At 40.5% G+C, this 5831-nt stretch overlaps 1 non-coding gene across 1 annotated transcript; it reads right to left on the reverse strand.

The window, feature by feature from the left end:
• Positions 1 to 3530: 3530 nt before the first annotated feature.
• Positions 3531 to 3637, reverse strand: Gm24464. The gene has a single exon (XR_003947195.1). It is a non-coding gene; the product is annotated as a U6 spliceosomal RNA (small nuclear RNA).
• Positions 3638 to 5831: the final 2194 nt, after the last annotated feature.

Raw genomic sequence — 5831 nt, forward strand, 5'->3', positions numbered from 1 at the left:
AAAAACAACAGAAAACAATCATAGAAACTCAGGGTATTTGTAGATTGAATGGAAGGGTTCTGCTTCCTGCCTGTCTCCTCACATCTTGCTCATTCTGGTCTTATAGCACATGGGACCATGAGTCCAGGGGTGGAAATGCTCACAGTGGACTGGTCCCTCCCACATCAATCACCACTTAAAAGATGTGCTGATGTTTGTATTTTCAGTTGAGGCTCCCTGCTTCAAATGACTCTGGCTTGTGTCAAGTTGACAAAAAGCCTGGCAGCATAATCCAGGGCCTGCTGAGAAGAGCAGCCTGCTCCAAGCCCTCACCCAGCCCTAGTCCTGGGGTCAGCAGGCAGAGCAGGAAGAACATGTAGAAAGTGAGGTCAGAAGCTGAGTGCAGGTACAAAGGAAATGAGAAAAGTCAGGAAGTGAATATGCAGGGTGTGCAGAGACCAAGGTCAGAGGGAGGCACCATCTCAAAGCCCAGTGTGCATGAGTGTGTGCAGTGTCTGACCCAGGGCAGTGAGGGGCAGCCATGGAGATACAGAGGAGAGAACTCCATGCAGAAGAAATGACAGATTCAATGGCACTGAGAAAATGGAGGCCATGTTGCTGACTTCCACCAGGTGGGATAGACACACCCACACCTGCCTGTTTAGGCTGAGTGAAGGATCCATTTTGTCAGAATGCAGGTCACCTTCTTTCCACCGACAACAATGATCCTATGTGATGACTTTACTCCTTTGACTTTCAGCCCTGTTCTGTGACACCCCTGACTCTGCCCAACTCATGATCCATCCAGTGACATGTCATGGTGCTGAAGGAGGAAGTGTTCTTCTCCAGGTCCATAATCTGCCAGAAGATGTACAAACCTTTTCCTGGTTCAAGGGTGTGGATAGCACTCCATCCTTTAAAACTGTAGAATACAGCAAAGGTGTCAGGGTACTCTGGTGGAGTCAGCTTGTGAGGCAAAAATGCCAAAAAGCTGCTCATGAGAAATAAATTTCTAGGACTCTCCTCCTGGATATTCTGGCGAAAGCCAACTCTCCAGTTTGGATCGGTTTGTCAGGTGAAAAGCCTGGAAGCTGTTTCACGAGTATAAGAGTCCAGGGAAATTTTCCTCCCAGAGTTATGACATCTCTTTCCCTAACCCATTATATTCAAATTTCCACCACATTAATCTAGTGTATAGATTCACGTGCACTCTATTAAGCATCACCTTATAGTAAATGCCTTTTAAGATTGTATTCTAACATAGCTAAAGCCTTTTCCCAGTGTTCTTAGATTCCAGATAGCAGCAAGGAGCTTAACCCATTCAGTAAACAATTAAGCACTTGCCATTTTACTCAGCTGTTTACAGATAGAGACTAAAATTCTCACTGAGATAGAAATTCTTATTACAGACTACATTCCATGCCAAGAGCAAATTAGTATACTATACTGAATATAGACAGTCTTCAGATATTGATAAGAATTAACGAGGCCTAGAGAATTTTGGGGTCAGTGACACTACATTATTCTTGAGGCGTGTCAAGAGTTAACTACCCTGAGGCAATTAACTCTAAGTGTAAAACTCTTGCCTAGCAGAAAGTGCTAATCTCTAATGTAAACATTTATCTGGTCCCTACAAATTCCCTTTGTAGTCACTCCCCTTGCATCTGTGCTAATCTCTAGTGTTATACATTTATCTGGTTCCTTTTGAAGTCACTCCTTTTGCACCTGGAAAAATTCAATGTGCCTTGTTCTGCAATTTATTCTGTATTATAAAAGTCTGATGCTCGACTGGAACATTACATTCAGATCCAACACCATTCTAGCGTGTTTGACTGCTTGTCAATACATCCTAATTTTTGCCCATCTACTCTAGAGACTCTTTTCTACGCAGGCACAGGGGACCAGAGGGCCTGCGGCACAAAGGGATGAAGTCCATGTTCATTGGCCCTGCTCACAGCAGAAGAGAGACAGGGTACACTAATGGATCCCTGCTGCTCCAGGATGTGACTGAGAAAGACACAGGCTTCTACACACTAGTAACAATAGACAGCAATGTGAGCGTTAAAACAGTGCATGTGCAAGTCAACTGTTGGGGCCGGCCTGTGGCTCTCATGTCTGAGTTTGAGCCTCAGAGGCATCTTGGAGCTGAAAGAAAGGGAAACTAGGCAGAAGAGAGAGAGATGGAACCGGTATGGGGGAGGTGGCCTTGATAATTGCAGAAAGGCTAGAGATTCTCTGTAAGTAGAGGCTGTACTCCAAATTAACTTGCTAGGTAAATAAGAATTTTAGCTATCTTCAATAGGAATCTCTAATATTGGAATTATTACTAGACCAGTCTAAGATTGAGTTAGAATAGCTGGTCATATTGAAGGAAGGAGAAGTATCATTATGACTCTGTTATATGATTTATCTTTCTAAGTCAGATTACACAGTCTCTGATGTTATTTTTACTATAAAGTTAAAAAGCTTGAAGCAAGGCAGCTTCACTTGTCCAAACTGGAAAAATGGCAAGCAAGGATGGGTCGAAAACATGTACCCAATTTAGCTTCCTTGTCACTTCAGTCAGGGTACTGAACCAACTCACCTGCCAGCTTGTCACAGGAATTATAGCCATCATGCGTCTGCAGCATTCTGTGGAGAGAACCTATGCTTTTCCCTTCCCTAATAAGGTAGGTGTTCAGGATCAAGCCATATGCCAATAAGTAGATCCTTTTAAGATAATATAAGGCATTTATTAAGTTCTTTGACATCCAAATTTCAAAATTCTAAAATAAAAGTATGATTTAAATAATGTGCACTGGAATGCACTAAATAATATGCACGCGGATAAAATTTCCTCCTTCTTTGTCTTTTAAGAAGCTAAAGTTGTTTTGGTTTTGTTTTTTTGTTGTTGTTGTTGTTGTTTTTTTGGTTTTGTTTTTTTTTTTTTGCTTTATAATTAAAGTCTTTTGTTTTTTTCTTCCCCTTCTCGACCTCTCCCCTTCCCTCAAGGTTTCACAGTTATCACAGTTATCTTGTAATTACTTTTTTCCTGGGATAATTTTTTTCTCTTCTGTCATTTTATTTTATTATTTTATCTTTTTTATTGGGTATTTTCCTCATTTACATTTCCAATGCTATCCCAAAAGTCCCCCATACTCTTCCCCCCACTCCCCTACTTACCCATTCCCACTTCTTGGCCCTCGCATTCCCCTGTACTGAGACACATAAAGTTTGCATGACCAATGGGCCTCTCTTTCCACTGATGGCCGACTAGGCCATCTTTTGATACATATGCAGCTAGAGACACGAGCTCTGGGGGGTACTGGTTAGTTCATATTTTTGTTCCACCTATAGGGTTGCAGACCCCTTTAGCTCCTTGGCTACTTTCTCTAGCTCCTCCATTCGGGGCCCTTTGTTCCATCCAATAACTGACTTTTTTTTTAATTAGGTATTTTCTTCATTTACATTTTCCAATGCTATCCCAAAAGTCCCCCATACCCTCTCCCCCACTCCCCTACCCACCCATTCCCACTTCTTGGCCCTAGAGTTACACTATACTGAGGCATATAAAAAATATGGAACGCTTCACGAATTTGCGTGTCATCCTTGTGCAAGGGCCATGTTAATCTTCTCTGTATCGTTCCAATTTTAGTATATGTGCTGCCAAAGCGAGCACAAGAAGCTAAAGTTTTAAACTTCCACAATACCTTGTCCTTGAGGATTAATAATATGTTGACAGAACATCTCAAATACTTGACTGTTATAGTCAGTATTCATGTAACATGGGCAGTGACTAATTGCAATTTCAATTGTTACCCTTAAAGAGCGGTTGTAACTAGAAAGCTTGAAAAGTTATTAATAGTCACATGTGTATAATTTATTTATTTATTAACTCAGAAATAAGATCATTTATCTGTATCAATTTATTAAGTATAAGTCCTCAAGAATTAACACTATTATGTGGAAACAAGTAGTAACAGGACGCTAAGAGCAAAGAATTTTTTATAATTTGATATGCACAATTTCTAAGAATATTAAAATATCTTAAATCATAACTGTTTTGAATATATAAAGAACAAGATTATATATCCAATCTATCTCATATGTAGGACCTATAGACTGCCTGAGATATAAATCCAGCATGGCATTGTTTTAAGATATCCAGGCAATCCAGAACAATTTATTAAATGTCCAAAAACAGCCTTCTTTAAAGGACAGCATTTTTTTTATGAGTTGTATATGCATAAGCAATTGCAAATTTGAGAATTAATAGCATCTGAGGGATGAACAATCTTAAGCAATTGTGAGCTCTGAGATATAATATTGACTATTAATATACAAACTAAGGTTTGATTGTTCAGCATTTTAAAACACCATCCACAGCACACAACTTAATTATCTGTGCTGAAACAGGAGGAAACTCAAAAGAATAAACATGTGATCTAATTCACATCTACTTATTTCCCATAGAGGGATTGTTTTTAAACACAATAATTGGGATGCATGCATGCATGAATTTATAGGAGATACAGAAGCACATATAAAAACATTTTTAACTTATCTTTGGGATATTGATTGTCAACTTTATTTAAAATGATGGCATGCAATAGATCAATTATTAATATTCTGTAATAACCAAATTAATTGCTGTTTGGAACAAGGAACAGACACTTTGTCAGGTTCCTAAGACGCAATTTTTGTTGTAGGTTTTCCAAAATACACAAATATATCTTACAATTCTTTATTAGTGCCACCTCAGCCCCGCCCACCTGCCTTGTTGCAGCTCTGCCGTCCTGGGCCCCATACCCACCGAGCACTTTGGGGGGCCCATTTGCCATCGTCCTTCTCAGCCCCGCCCCAGCAGAACCTCAGCCGCTGGCCACCATGGTGTGCGGAGCCACTCTGAAAAGGACTTTGGATTTCAACCTGCCGCTGAGCCCTGCATCTCTGAAGCTGAGGCGATGCGTGCCTTTATCAGCTGCTGCCGCCACCACCGCCGCCACCCCAGCCCTCCTCTCAGGCTAGGAAACCTAAGCGAGGGCAGCAGAGCACAGGAGAGTCTCATGGGGCAATGGCGAGCAGGGCCCTCTCCTGAGTTCGCTACAAAGCCGCCTGCCTGCTCTCTGGTGGCCTCCCATGTCACCAAGTTCAGGAAAAGCTATGTGCACAAAGGCCCCGCCCCGTAGCAGTCAGCAGCTGACTGCTGAATACAGAAAATAAAGGGGGTAGGAATTCTCAGCAGGCAAAGTACCTTGAAGTTACTTGACAGGAAACAAAGGAATGACTTCAAAAGGATTAACAGGAACCAGAATAATGTTTACAGTAAGGATAAAGCGGCTCTGCCTAGGATCAGCTTAATGACAGCTAAGGTTTCACACCCTTAGTCACAATGCAGCCTGCTAAAGAATTGTTGTGGGCATATTTAATAACCATGAACTAAAATGGGCAGCTAATATTTAATTACCATTGATTATAATTGATAACAATTATAAAAGCTTTCTTAATTTCCTGCAAAGCCTTCTGTAGTAAACTAAAATCCTAAGTAATAAAAAGATATTGCCTTTGAATGTTTTCTGGAGCAACAGCCACTCCCCAGAACCTAAAAGCTTCTTGTGTGAGAGCAAAGAATTAAAGTAAAACTTCCCTTGAGAGGCATTAGCTAATAAAATACTTTCCACTTAGAAAACAATATACACTGAAAGATTCAAACTCTTAGCTTCTTGTATAGAAGCAGAAATGATAAAAATTTCTTACATAATGTAGACCTATATTTAGCCATACCTAGAGGCAAAATTTTCCAGTGATTACAAACTCACTAGATGCAAACCCTTCACAATTATTAAGATGCAAAGAAAAAAACCAAACTTTTA

Source organism: Mus musculus, chromosome 7 (assembly GCF_000001635.26).
Source record: "Mus musculus strain C57BL/6J chromosome 7, GRCm38.p6 C57BL/6J".
Classification (NCBI taxonomy): Eukaryota; Metazoa; Chordata; class Mammalia; order Rodentia; family Muridae; genus Mus; species Mus musculus.